The sequence below is a fragment of the Sardina pilchardus genome, chromosome 11 (assembly GCF_963854185.1).
Source record: "Sardina pilchardus chromosome 11, fSarPil1.1, whole genome shotgun sequence".
NCBI lineage: Eukaryota > Metazoa > Chordata > Actinopteri > Clupeiformes > Clupeidae > Sardina > Sardina pilchardus.
In genome coordinates this window covers 10,734,717-10,750,134 of record NC_085004.1, presented here as the reverse complement: position 1 = coordinate 10,750,134, position 15,418 = coordinate 10,734,717, and positions in this window count along the sequence as shown.

The following is a 15,418-nucleotide window of genomic DNA, read 5'->3' as shown; positions in this document are numbered from 1 at the left end:
TGGACGAACTGATACCCAGCTGCTGACATCACGTGAAAATGGCTAATCGCAAGAGGGGGGGTCAAAATCCCCCTTTATGCAGAGCAGAGGCAGCAACTGTTCCATTGAAGTCTATGGACATAGATCAGAATTTCAAGTATATGCTAAGATCTTCGCTCTCTAGAGTTAGGAATGTGAATTTTGGGCACGGTTTCATGACCCTCAACCCCTTCTGACCACTTCAGGTAAATTTTTAGCATTTTTGAGCATTCCAGTCTGGAGAAGATCGACTTTATATCAGGTGTGCCCCTCTTGTTTATTCTGCTGATGTTGGCCGGTTGCTACGTACACTCTACCTTGACAACACATTAGCCAGCCAGCTGAACCAAATCCTGATTTGTGCTAACGACGATCAGATGGCGCTGGGGTAACTTAATGAGAGCAGCGACATATTTCCATTATTCCATGTTTTCCCATGTTTTCCATGTTTTTATTCAATTCGTTGAAAGTGTACATGCTTTGTGTGTGTTACTTTCCATATTAGAATTAATAAATGTAGATTATTTTGGAACATCATCAAGCAACTGATAGCAATTGCATTGATAATCGAGTGCTTGATTTTATACACCTGTGGAAAGGGACCTGATGAAACCCATGAATACGTCAATACGTCAATACGTCAAATACGTTTTGCGCCCATAGACATGAATTACGATGACGTATCTTGCTCCGCCTTAAGGATCTTTGGGTAAACTAAGGAGCACATGGAACAGGACACAGGAAGTAAACAAAGCAAACAGAAAGACACAAGACGCTACAAACTAAAAGTACAAAAAACCCAAAAACCAAACCCCAAACTGTGACACCCCAGAAGAGTCTAACATTTTGCTGTTTGCGATGACGTGACTGGCCGTTGAAGTCTTTTCATCCTCATTGGATACATTTTTGAAGAAATAGAAGATAAAACTTAGGTTGTAAAATATAAACCCATGATACGTCATTATGGGTTAAAAGAAGGATATGATAAGATAAAAAAAAAGGAAAAACACAGTAGCTTACTTTGCATTTGCTTTTAATTTGAAGTACTATAGTGGATATTGTGATTTTTTTTTACAGAAAGCTAATGCTTTGGCTACTGTGATTCCTAGTATAATAGAATACTGTGATTGTGTCATGTGGACAAGGTGTTATTGTAAACTTTACAACATTCTACAACATATACAGTAAATAACTGTAGATTTCACAGTCATTATTTAAAGTGTGTCAAACAGAGAGGTAGGGCGGGACTAGGAAATGACTGCAGGTCAGAATCGAAATTGGGGATCGCTCTCTCCCGTTCACCTTCCTGTCTGTCTCCACTGCCCTATGGATATAAAGGCAAAAAGCCCAAAGAATATACAGTACTTATAAAAATCAGACAAAAACACATCCATTGTTGTAGACCATTAACAAGCATGGCTAAAGTCTGGACCAATCTTGTAGACCATGAGAATCAGGGATCTTAGAGCACTTGATGGTATGATCTGATGTATTTGAGTCTGTTAGCACCCTGGATAGTTCCAGCACTTCAGCACCCTGGCTAGAGGCATACTGGCTCCTCCCCTCCCTGCAATCAGCAGGCAAATGTTTCCTACGGTATGACCTAATGATATGATCATGGGCTCATGTTTGGGGCTGGGTGTGTTGCTTAATGTCCTACTTTTCTACTTACATTATATGCTCTATGGAGGGAGCATTAATATTGAAACTTCTGTGTTGTCTTTTGTTGTTATGCATTGGGTTTAGTTGGATTTACAAGACCATTTGGAGGGGCTTGCTATAAATGGTTTACATACTACCATTTTGAGTAAGGTAATATTACTGTAAATATGACCTTTACATACAAATACAAGTTGACCAGAGAAAAGATGTAGAAGTTTAAATAATAACCAGGGGATGTATTTGGGAGATGATATCAGATAGAAACAAATGTGTACAAGTGTGTGATGTGGGCATGATAGGGTTGTTAAATAAGTGCATGATACATGTGTTGTGGGCAAGATGGGGATATTACCTACTGTAGGTGCATGATACGTGATGTGGGTATGTTAGTGCATGGTAAGTGTGAGTTGGTTGTGTTAGGGTTGTTAAAGTAGTGTGTGATGCGGGTATGTTATGGCTGTTAGTGGCAAGTGTGGTAGGGTAGGGTTGTTAAATAAATGCATGATAAGTGTGATGTGGGTATGTGAGGGTTGTTACATTAGTGCATTGTAAGTGTGATGTTTGACAAACAACCACCACGGTGTCAGCTGACTAGACCACTGCTACCAGCTGATGGTACGTTCCATTCACAAAAAGGTGAACCAATGACGTAGCTCTACCCACGCAGGTACCTAGGCCTACTCTCACTAGACCTACAAAACAATGCGAATTATAGGCTAGTCTACTTTCCAATTTGGGATCAAAAATAGGATCGAGCCCCCATATGTCACGACTACCTAGCTCACAGTAGCCATGACATAAAGGGAGACCACACCGTTCGTACCGTTAAATCAAAAATAATTTATTAAAGCATGAAGTTAAAGGCCTACGGTTAAAACATAATCTAAATCAAGACGTGTATCAAGTCAGTGGATGAGAAGTAAGAAAAGGTTAATCAAATGTGTTGTGCAGATCAGTAACATGTAGACTATGACTAGTGCAAATAAGGCAAAAAGGAGTATAATGCTGCTGCCACCAGCATAGGGTCCAGAACAGGACAGATCAGATCAGAGACCGAACAGCAAGTGAGAGATGTTATTGAACAGTCCCGCCAATCAGCTGTTGTCCAGCCCAGATGAGCTAGAAAACAGACAGCTCCCCCTTCAGACTCGGGGGAGAGAGACTGCCCAAAGTTACACTGTCAGATGGTGGAGTGAGCACACCCAGCATGGCAAAGCCAGGCGTGACAGTTAGGGTTGTTAAATAAGTGCATGATAAGTGTGTGGGTTGGGTATGTTAGGGTTGTTAAATAAGTGCATAGTACTAAATAAGGTTGCAGTCTTTGAAGTTGAAGGCCACAAGAAGCAAGTAATACTGTACATATTTTGTGTTGGCTCAAGTCTACTCATGACATGCTATCCGGTAAAAAAGGATCCTATTCACTATGCTAAGCTAACCTAGCGGGGGCGCTGCGAGACTACAATTCTAAAAATTGTCATCAAATAATTGTGTACTTTAGAACAAAAGTATCATGTTATTACTTCATAAAACAAACAAGCAAGCAAACAAGCTTTATTATAAAATGCAACTTTATTATGTATTTTTTTCACAAGTGTATACAGCTATAAATAAAATGTCTCCTTTGAATGAGCACTGAATTTATAGTTATGGCAAAAAATATATATATTCCATAACACAAAAATACCACACCATTACTGTCCATGTATTAAACAAATGTGTATGTTTCAGGTTGTTAAATAGTCCACAGACATACAGTATATCAGATGCAGGATACGTGTATGAAGGCCTAAATACTAGGTCAGGTTGTACTGTATAATAAGGCCTAAACACGAGGCCAGGTTCTATATGAAGGCCTGTTTTTCATGGTGTTGGACATCAGAATACACACTGTCAATGTCTCTCTCTCTCTTCCTGCTTTAGGTTTCCTCTAGTGAAGAGCTGTATAATTAACCGCCGTGGTGTCAGCACCCCCACCCTACAGTGAGAAGCACATTTCAGATAAGTACATGATACTCACCATCAGTGGAAGAGTGCAAAGCAGGGGCGTCACTAGGAATTAAGGTTTACTGGGGCACTGCCCCCGCCACAAGCCCACCCCCCCCCCCCCCATAATAATAATATTTGTAAAAAAAAAAAAAAAATAGCACATTCCTATGTCCACTGGTATAGTTGTTAATGAAGATGTTTATTCAAGCTAAAAAAGTAATACCATTTTAGTCCATACTAGGATAATGGATTTACATGTAAAATGTTGTTAGTTTTTCAAGAAACTTCGTGCTACCCTACCTCTCTAGCCAAAAGTGCAAAAAACTTGATGCATTGCATGTTCCACCCAGACCAATCAGAAGTTAACCCTATAGGCCTAGGCTGTTTTAAGGGCATTTTCACTACCTTCAGTTAGAAACATTTATTAATATTAAGTGCCATTCACAAATACTACATATTGTCAGCACAGTCTGGGCTACCCAGATCTGCCACAATATCATGTATTATTACTTGCATTGATTTTTAAATAATAAAATTGCAAAAAGCATACAATATACAATTTCTTACATTTTGACATGTATCTCACCACAGCAAGCTGACAGCTCGACATGATTCGACTTTCATGTTTGTGTAGGCCTGACTGTCCTGAAAATGGCAATATAAAAACCATGGTGGATGGGATACTTTGGGGCTGAGCAATTTACAGAAATATGTAGTGTGTGCCTTACAGAATTAAATGGCAATTTTTATTTAGTGATGAAAAATGACTTTTTGACACTTTTTGTGCTCCATACTTGTGAGAGCTGATCTGACCTGACTTGTTTGCGCGGTAGCACACATGACGTGCACACATGATGATTCTCTATAATAACTTTTTACTACATTGCAATGAACATAGTGAAGGCAAAAAAAGTGTTTATTTGTGAAACAAATTTGGATGCAATATGTGTCTCGAATTGGATGCCATAGGCTACAGGAGTTTGCTAGATCTCAAAACCGGATTATGAACGTGCCTTGCCATAGAGAAACACATGATAACGTTGGATTATGAACAGGCTACTATGCCACAACCCCCCCCCCCCCCACACACACACACACACACAAAAACATGGGGTAAGTGGAGCTAAAGTTATTATTTTGCTGTCACTTGGTCTGTTTTATAATCTAGAAGGTTGTATTTGGTATCTGTGAATAGCTCCGTATCTCCGTTTTCCATCTTACATGCGTACACATGTCTAATCGCGGGTCCATTTAGTAAATCAAACGAGAGTAACGGTAGCCCTGTATGACATTATTATTTGTTTGTCACTTCATCTGTTTGTATAACACCGAAGGATTGATGTATTTGGTATCAATGGAAAGCTCTGTTTCTCCTCTTTCATCTGATATGCGTGACATGCCTCTGCGATCCCGGTTGCGCTGCAAAGGGCCGTCGCCGTTGTTTTCTGCATCGTTTGTGTACATGTAAGACATGCAGCAGCACTTTCTTTAACATTTTTTTACTGGGGCACAGCTTATTCTTACTGGGGCACGTGCCCCAGTAAAACATGCCTAGTGACGCCCCTGGTGCAAAGGGGTTTCATGTCTCAACACTGTCTCATAACACTTTTTGTTGCTCACAATCTGGATTCTAGAGATACATATCCACCATTGTGTCGAAGATATTTTATGGAATGTGTCATTACCTGGGTTTCAAAGCAGTTCAAAAGAGATTCTTTTGGTTCAGCTGCTTGAGCACATTTTCCTGACAAAACAGCAAATGATATGGTTCAATGGAGTGTATGTTAACCCTTAGATGCATAGGCTACCAATACCTACACTCTTCCATGAGTGGGGTCAAAAATGACCCCAATTAGAATGCATGTGTTTTTTGCTGTAATCTCAAATAATGTCTCTCATTTTGGTTAAAGATGATGATTTTTGTTATATATTTGTCTAAAATGTTTTTATTTCATGTTGGACATATTGATGCATCACTTTTTATTAACATTTTACTACAAAACAGCTTTTAGATAGGCAAAAAAGGTAAATATCCTAAAATTATCTCAACATAGGTGAATAGGGTAAAAATTTTAACTTAGAGATATCTTCATGAAACTTTACCAGTTGAATACTCACATAAATAGGAGAAAAAAACGTATTGCAAGTTTTCTGTATTTATGTTTAAATATGCTAATTAGGTCGTGTCTAATTAAATATGCGCTAATTTGCATATATGTTTTGATGCAAAGAATCTGACCATTGGAAAAAGCCAGGTTGAAAATATTTTTTTTGTAGTGTTAATATATCAAATAAAAAAACATTTACAGAGGTGATTATGAATATCTTCTTTTGTTATCCAGTAAATCAGAAGGTACTGCCAATTGGCTTTAAAAAATTGATTTTTGCCCTATTTTTAGGCATAAAAAGTCATACAAATCAGGCCAAGAACGCTATATCAACAAATCCCTCTGTAAATATCGCTTGGTGAATTCTGCTTCACAATTATAGGAAGAGCGGACATCGAAGGATGAAAAAGCGACGTCGCTATGAACGCTTGGCCGCCACATTATATGATGATACTTAGATTTATGTTGTTGTGTAAATAGCCTTCAGGATGGTGAAACTGCTGACATGAGATGTGATAATCAACAGTAAATGTATACCTGACTGCCACAGTTGATAAAAATCAAAAGATCCTAGGGTTAACTTTTGAAATTCCATAGAAAATGCTTGGGGTCATTTTTGACCCCACCTATGCGGATCGGTGGTACTGATACAAAACATTAAATTACTTTAAAAATATAACAGTTAGACACAAATCCAAATGGCCTCATGTCAAAGACAACCTATTTGAGGAATACATAGAAGGTTAAATGAAAAAAAATTAAAATGAAGAAGATACTGCAAGAAAACAACCTCTGGGGTCATTTTTGACCCCACTTATGCATCTAAGGGTTAACCACCTTTATTCATATGGAGGGGTTTTAATTTTAAGCTGTATTCATGTACCTTTGCAGTGCGTACACTCTCTTTTGTTGAGCCACACCAGATACAGTACAAGACAAATGCACAATCCCAGTAATCCTGCCAAACTGAGCATGCCATGGATCCAGGAAAAAAAATAACATAGCAAGTATACCCATATGGAAAAGATGAAAAAACTTATATGCCAGCAATGTGTTTTATATACAAAACTTGTTTGATTTACTCTTGAAAGTGGCCCCTTTCTCGTTTTCCTCATACAACGTCATATAGTCCTTACAGGTTACAATGTTTTATATGTTTCAGGTTACACAGATTTAGCAAGGATCTTATAATGGTTTCACTGGCATATAAAAAAAACAGGTTTTTATATGACAGTGAAACCATTATAAGATCCTTGCTAAATCTGTGTAACCTGAAACATATAAAACATTGTAACCTGTAAGGACTATATACACGTTCATTCTGGTGTATGTGAATGTCACGTTCACTCTTTTTTCATTTCGTTCAATAAGGTTCAGGCAAAAAACACACCGTTAATAGCACTAAAGTGTTGCCCAACCGTTGCGTGTGCTTCTTTGTCTATGCCAGATTCTATGCCTGTCTGAATTCATATTTCCCTATCTACTACCGGAACTTTTCCTGCTGCCGACCTATGTTTCCGTAGGCTAATGTTGCCACAGCTGCTATGTGAATGCAATCGCGGAAGAAATCGCACTTGATGATCAAGGGAAGTATTACGTCTAGCCTTTTAAAGCGCCCTATGTCACTGAACAGTTTCATCTCTCAAGCTGCAGGTAGCTAATGCAGCAACGTATCCTCTCCCGGTGTAAAAACTACACTCTTCTGACAGCACGGCCGCATTTCTGCCCAGCGAACGAAAGCCCAAATGGAAATCCTACATTAGATTAGATGTGATGTGAACAACAGGAGGCCCTATACATTTTGCATGCTTCATGTCTGCTACCATCAGAAATGCGGCAAGCAATTATAGTAGAATGTGCGTAAAACCTGTCTGAAAATTGCTATAATTAAATAATTGCTGGCTGTGGCAACAATTTTAAAAGAGTATAGTTCGCAACATATTTGAAAAAATGAACTGAACTAAGTTAATTTTTTTGAGCTGTGAGCTTCGTTCATAATTTGGAATTATGAACTATGAACTAAACGAGTTCATTTTAAAATTTGTGAACTATGAACTGAACTAGTTCATGTAGAAAGTGAACTTTCCCAACACAGGCCCTAACACAGAACAATATGAAACTGTTGGAAAAATCAACACGTGTTCTGTGTCGAAGTCAAATACATCTACGGCCTGTACATCATGACACAGCGTAAATCATTTCAGCTCTACTTGTATTATCATTAATAAAGATCATTAAATCAAATCAATTACTTACTAATTTCCAGTACTGTTCCATTTCCAAAAATGACTTGACCACATATGTCCACAACACAGTAATAGACTCCACTGTCAGAGAGCATGAGATTGCTCTTGCGGAGCCTGTAAAAACAGGGATCCTCACACTCCTGGCTCCTGTTTATGGGAGAGTAAATGAGACCTGGCTGGGAATCTCCTGTAATCTTCTGAACCAGAGCACTCAGATGGAAGTGTGACACTCCTATGTCAAGTATAAACCGTCCATTTTCAAAACCTTCAGAGTATTCTGTTGAAGCATGCGCTTGTGACTGTACCACCATATAGGGTTTGTCTCCCAATGTCTGTTTGAACCAGTAGAAACGTCTCAATTTAAGATGTTCTGAGAAGAAGCACTCCAGGGTAACATTTCCACCGATGTGAGCTCTGGTCATGGGTCCAGACCGCTGAGAAATCTCCGTCTGCACAATGTCTAAAAATATATAAATATACTTATTGATAAATATAATTATACAAATAAATACATGATATTGTTAAATTGATTTTAACTACTAAAACTCATTCTTTACAACATATTTGCTTTTTGACATTAACCATAATCAGGTCATTAGAATAGAGAGAGGAGCATACATCCTAAAATAAACAAGGCAGATGCTATTTGCACCCAGGGTGCAAATTATGAACATTACTATTTCCACCCGGGGTGTCTATAATGGCAGATGCTATTTGCACCCGGTATTTGTAAATAGCGATCACTGTTACACTGTTATTCATGCATAGGGCAAATAGCCATTGTTGCTATTTACACCCAGGTGTCCATAGTCAATAATACTATTTACACCCAGGGGCCCGTTGCACAAAAGCAGAATTAAGACATCCGGGATAAGTTACTGAGCCGCGATCACTGAATCCTAAACAAGAGCATACCGGCTGAATTGGTTGCACAAAGACCAATCCAGGATGAGCAGACACGGATTCATCAAGCCAGGTGTAAGTTATCCGGTGTATGTGCGCGTTCTCGTTTCTCCCCCAATAACTCGCGGTTGGAATAAAAAAGACGCGAAAAATAGCGTCTTGCACACAAAGTAAACAACCGCTTTTGATATAGACTAACAACGAGGTAAAGTTTTACTTTTTTGGATGGGGGATCATGATTATTTCTGTTACATAGCGGGAGTAGGTGTGGCAGATCAACTGAATGCAAATTTACGTATGCACCCACGTGTGTGAGAGCTTCCTTGTCTCGGCACGCAACGTCATTAGGAAGCGCTTTGCCACCGCAAAGATGCACAAAGTATCTTAATTTGTCTTAAAAGCCGAATTAGTTCAAAACACCTTCGAAAAATGTCCCCTCCACTTCCAACTACTACAGCAGCCTATTCATCAAACATCTGTCAAAAAAGAAGCAAACAGGCTATGTTATTAATTATAAGGCCACCATAATTTAAATGACATCCATATGGTATTAGGCAGACATTCTGCTGTGTTTTGCGAGTAAATGCATGTTGCAAATAATATATAAATGGAATCTACAGCTCTTTAAAAAAAATCACGTGGAGGTCTCATTTGAATGACAGCTACTGTAGCTGAACCAATCAGATAATGTAATTACCATTAGAATCAACTTATCTTGGCTGTGAGCCTGGTCAGGAGCAGGCTAGCTCCACAGAATAAATCGCCATGGTAACTTATACCATAACATATCCTGCTGCCCCCTATCCCGCTTTTGTGCAACTGGATCACGGATAAATTGAGCCAGGATAACTGACAAAGAAATTTATATATTTATCATTATGAACTTCATTTGTGTGCGTCAAAGTTATAATCCACACTTTCATATGTGTGTTCAAAGTTGCTATTCACAGTTTCACATGGGAGCCTCACAGGAACGCTATGCACCTGCAGATAAGAAACGAGAGGAGGATTTTAGGGAGGTTTCGACCAAGGTCATGCTGACTTGTTTTGCTCTCTGCTTTTCTTTAATAAAGGAGCCTCTTTGCGTCCAAGAGCTCAGAGACTGTTTTGGAGAGGTAAAGCACCTCCTCTCTATGTCTCTCCTCTTGGCGCCAGAGTATACTGAAAATTATACTACTTGTCTGTGGTTCTTGTGTCATAATATTGGGAAGATTTCCCTGACAATAACCAAGATATCCCGGGTTAATCCCTTATCCTAGTTTTGTGCAATAGGCCCCAGGTGTCCATAGTCAGTAATACTATTTACACCCAGATGTCCATAGTCAATAATACTATTTTGTTGTTACGTCACAGGGTGTAAATAGCTCAGCTATGTGGTCAAGGCTATTTGCACCAGGGGTGCAAAAACCAGGGATGCAAATAGACACTCACATACTATTTACACCCGGGTGCAAATAATCAACAATACTATTTACACCCGGGTGCAAATAATCCACAATACTATTTACACCCGGGTGCAAATAATCAACATTACTGTTTATACCCGGGTGTGTATAATCAACAATGCTATTTACACCCGATGTCTAACATCCATGTACTTGTACACTGTCAATAGGCCTGTAGGCTATTTACCAGCTCGACAGTTTTTAGCTGTTTTGCCATGTCTGGGTAACTTACAATATATGGAAGTGATTATACAAATATTAGGCTGATGAGTGGTCATGTGGTAGCTTGATCAAAGGCAAGCTAGTTCAGAGAGTTATTTTCTGAGTTGTCTTCAAGGCAGCGCTGCCACTGTTGACTTAAACTTCTACTCAACTGTACAAAACCGAAATAAAACTAGTTTATCTTTGACAGGTTCAAAAAGCACAAGCTCTTATTTGCCGCGAGGTAACGTCATCTAAGAAAAGAGAGAGTCGTTCGTACCATGAAAAAAAAGGCATCACCTATGCAGAGATTCAAACCATGAACCCCTGGGCCAAAGTCCGATCACATACCCACTACACTACAGCCCGGTCTGTTAAAGCGAGAGATATTGCATTTAAATTGTTATTGCTAGGTAACGGTAAACAAACTAATAGATCGCATTTCTTGATTTCGCTGACAAACGGACGGTTTTACCCGTTCACTGAGCAAACTTTGTGGAAATTTAGCACCACTTTCCCATCTAAAATATTGTTTTAATAATCCTAAATTGTTAGATTTAGGACTTAGATAGGACATCTCCTGCCAAGATGGTCCGTTTCTTTTGTTGTTACGTCACAGGGTGTAAATAGCTCAGCTATGGGGCCTAGGCTATTTGCCCCCGGGGTGCAAATAGACACTCCGAATAAACAAATACAACAAATTTGTAGATTTTACTTACAGTACTAATAGGCAACATTACATGCAAGTAGTTTACTTACAAAGTTTGCAAAACACCAAAATAGTCATAAAATGTGTCATAACTTTGAGCTGTACGCTTAGGCCTGTCATTGTTCCTCTCTTGTCTCAATTTCAAATGAGCATCTGAACTGTGACATAACTTTGAGTGAGAGACAAACGTCATTGGCTAGAAGAAACCAAATAAAGCACACGTAGAGAAAAAAAACTCCCTCCCCGCAGTAACCTTGTTACGGAAAATGCTGAGGTCTTAATAAATGAGTTAATGTGGTAACGTCTCAGTTCAGTCTGAGCTAAAGAGTGCACCAATGCACAAAATGTACCAAATGGATAGGGATGTCACAATTCTCCAAATCCTCAATTTCGATCTGAGGTGATTATGCTAGGGTTGTTTAATAAGTGCATGATAAGTGTGAGGTGATTATGTCAGGGTATGCATGATAAGTGTGAGGTGATTAAGTTAGGGCTGTTAAATAAGTGCATGATCAGTGTGAGGTGAGTGTGTTAGGGCTGTTAAATAAGTGAAAAGTTAGACTCTGAGGAGGATGCAGTGCGTCGAAACATCAGTCGATTGTGCACCACAATAAATTGTTCTTAAGTAATCTGAATGCTCCGGTCATCTCTGGGTTTGGTCTCTTTTTGAAGTAGCCCAGCCAGCTTCTCTGATCCTATGGTCATGTACTGTGAGCACCGAAAAGGCTTGAGCGCAAGTGACACCCTTCTTGTGAGGTGGGTGTGTTAGGGCTGTTAAATAAGTGCTTAGTAAGTGTGAGGTGGGTATGTGAGGTTTGTTAAAGGGCAATTATCTTTTAGCTTAAGAGCCAGAAAGTCTCTGCTTTACTGCACTATACACATGCACGCCAGGCCCCGGCTAGAACAAGGAAGCGATGGAGTTCCTCAGACAGACATCATGGCAGAACCAGTGAAAATAAGCAGAAGATGAGTAAACCGTTGTCGGAGGAATAGGAAAAGAGGAAACAGCAGATTGACCTGGCGAGGAGTGTCATTTATTGTACTCTGAAGCTGTAGAGGGAACTCTGCAGAGACAACTGCGAGAAAACAGCAAAGAAATGGCCAAACCTGGATTGGGGCAGAGCCCATTCAGGGAGAGCCGGTTCACTCCATTGTACCTGCATTGAACCTGCAATCTGTTGCAGTTCCGCTAGGGGCGATCGAGAGTAAGAGTAACAATGGGGGTCTATGGGGCTTAAAGGCTAAATTGGTCTGTTTCACCTGATGAAAATTGGATTTTAGTTTCTGCAAGCTCAATATGGATTATAGATCGAAAGTTGAATGAACAAGTACTTATGGCCCTTTGGTTTCTTACAGGCTGGATCATTGTTACCCATAACACACTGGCATTCTGCTATGAATGATGTCATTGACACGTCTGAAAGGCTTTTTAGAACAATTAAGTGACTTAAAAAATCTAATACTCAGCTGTGTGCATTTTCTTTGACCCCCTTTCGAATGCAATATTCCAATTTCTAGACAAAAAATTATATCCAGAGAAAAGTGGATTTTAGGAGTGCAACTCCATTCACCTTCATTCATTCTCCACTTACTCGTGAGCGCCCTCTCGTTGCAGTACCATCTGGAAGTATTTTGAGAGTGGCGGTTCTCCCCTTATTTGAAATTCTCTGATAGGGGGCTTAAAATAAGTGCTGTGTGTGTTGGGTATGTTAGGTTTGTGACATAAGTGCATGGTAAGTGTGGGTTGGGTATGTTAGAGCTGTTCAATGTGTTAGAAGAGCAGGTACTCTCAGGAGCACTACTTGGTTTCACATTGCTGATAAATGTGTAAATAAAGTATTAACTGACTGTTGACAGTTCACTCAATACACCATAATGACAAAGTGAAAACAGGATTTAGGAACATTTTTAGAAATGTTTGCAAATGTATTAAAAGGGGAAATAACTGAAATATCACAAGTATTTAGACCACTTCCAATTTGAAGGTGTTGATGGTCAGCCATATATCACCAAAACATTAGCCTACAGGAAGATTGATCAGGGAAATGTATTGTAAATTATTTCACTCCTGCAAGAAATATAAAACCACTACATGTGAATGCACTACTCTCACACAGCAAGGTAAGAAACACAATACATGACTGTCAGAAAGTCAGAAACAAGGTAAAAACCAAACTGCATTATGTCTACAAAAAAGTGACTTGGTGCTACAGACAGCAAAGGCATACAAACCGGAGTGAACACCTTTGACTATCTGAGGCCACATATACACAGGAAGGGGAAGTGGTCAGGCTAGTCTCAGAATGAGGACACTTTCCACCTGAAAGATCTCTGCTGCAAAAACTTCAAAGGGCCTACAACTAAATTAAAGTGGCCTACAAATGGTCTGTACACCGTATGAAACCAAAATACCATATGAATATTTTTATACACATTTCATAAACATCTTTGAAAATTAGAGGCTAAGCGGTGGGCTGTTTCGCTATAATCAGTGATCCTGCTTGAAAACCGATGAGCAAGTCACCAGTAGAATACCAAATGAAGGCCTCCAGTAGGCCAATAACGTTCTACTGGCCTTTTATTTAGTGAACTTTTTAGGTGGTCTTCTGTACATGTCAGATGTGTGTGTACGCAATCCTTTCTTGGTTTATGTGACTTTTTAAGCCTGACGAGCCAGACCCACATCAAGATGGGTGGGATAAACGGTTGTCTTTCAAACTCCCTCGCCATGCAATATAGGATAACACTACAACCAATCATCTTTTTGTTTTCAAGTAGCAGCCGTACCAGGATGGGGAAATCACGCTTAATGGTCACAATTCATGGTCGCACGTCAGTCATCATTATGTTAAAGTGTAACTGCACCCTAAAATATGGTTTTTTTTTTTTTTTTATGATTTATTTGTGAAATTTTCAATATACAAATATGAAAACAGAGGTCCTCTCAAATATGGAGGGAAAGAAGTACAGGAATTCAATTTGCAGAGTGAGGCACTACTAACAAAGGTGAGATATACAATGTACCCACCCCACCTACCCCTTTTAAAGACAAGACAAGAAAAAAAAAAAATATAATAATAAATAATAATAATAATAATAATAACAATAATAATAATAATAAAATAAAAAGGAACACACAAGGGACATACAAGAAAAACTAAGTAAGACAGACAAAACAACAACAACAACAACAACACCAAAAAAGGTATTCAAATTAAAGAGCTGCTGTGCTACATGCTACTTATACTGGGAAAGCAGACTTGGGCAAGGTGCTGCAGGATGCCGGTGCGGCTGCTTAATTGAGAGGTAAATCGTCTAGTTGGAGTGACCTAATATGATCCAAAAAGGGCTCCCAGATTTTGGAGAATTTTGCAATGGAACCACGGAGGGAGTATTTGATTCTTTCCAGCTTCATAAAATAGAGAGCATCCCTTATCCATTGGGAATGAGAGGGAGCGCGGGGGTTCTTCCAGTGTAGCAAGATAATACGTCTTGCCAACAGTGTAAGAAAGGCCACAAGATCACAAAAATGGGACGGTAGCGAGTGACCAATTGGTAGGACACCAAACAGAGCAACTAATGGAGAGGAGCAGATGTTGGCAGAAGTAACGGCTGAGAGAGAATCAAAAACACCATCCCAGAATGACTGGAGGGCAGGACAGGCCCAGAACATGTGACCAAGACTGGCAGGTCCCAGGTGGCATTTGTCACAGCTTGAATCAGAGCCAGGATATATACGGGCCAGCTTACTTTTTGACCAGTGGACTCTGTGGACAACTTTACATTGTAATACACCATGACGGGCGCAAATAGAAGATGAGTGAACCCACTTCAGGGCATGATCCCAGATCGCAGGCTCTATCTCTATGTTAAGATCTGACGACCATGCACAGCGTAGAGCATCAGATGATGAGGACTGATGAGTGAGAAGAGTGTTGTAGAGTGTTGAAATGGTACCTTTGAGATAAGGATTAGTTTTGAGGATAGTGTCTATAAGGGTGGGGGGAGGAATGGCAGGGAAACCAGGGAAGTGGCTGCGAACAAAATCTCTCATTTGCAAATATCTAAAGAAACTAGAAATGCAATTCCAAGGAATTACCAGTGCATGAAAATGCTAAAAAAGATAGATAATGTAGATAT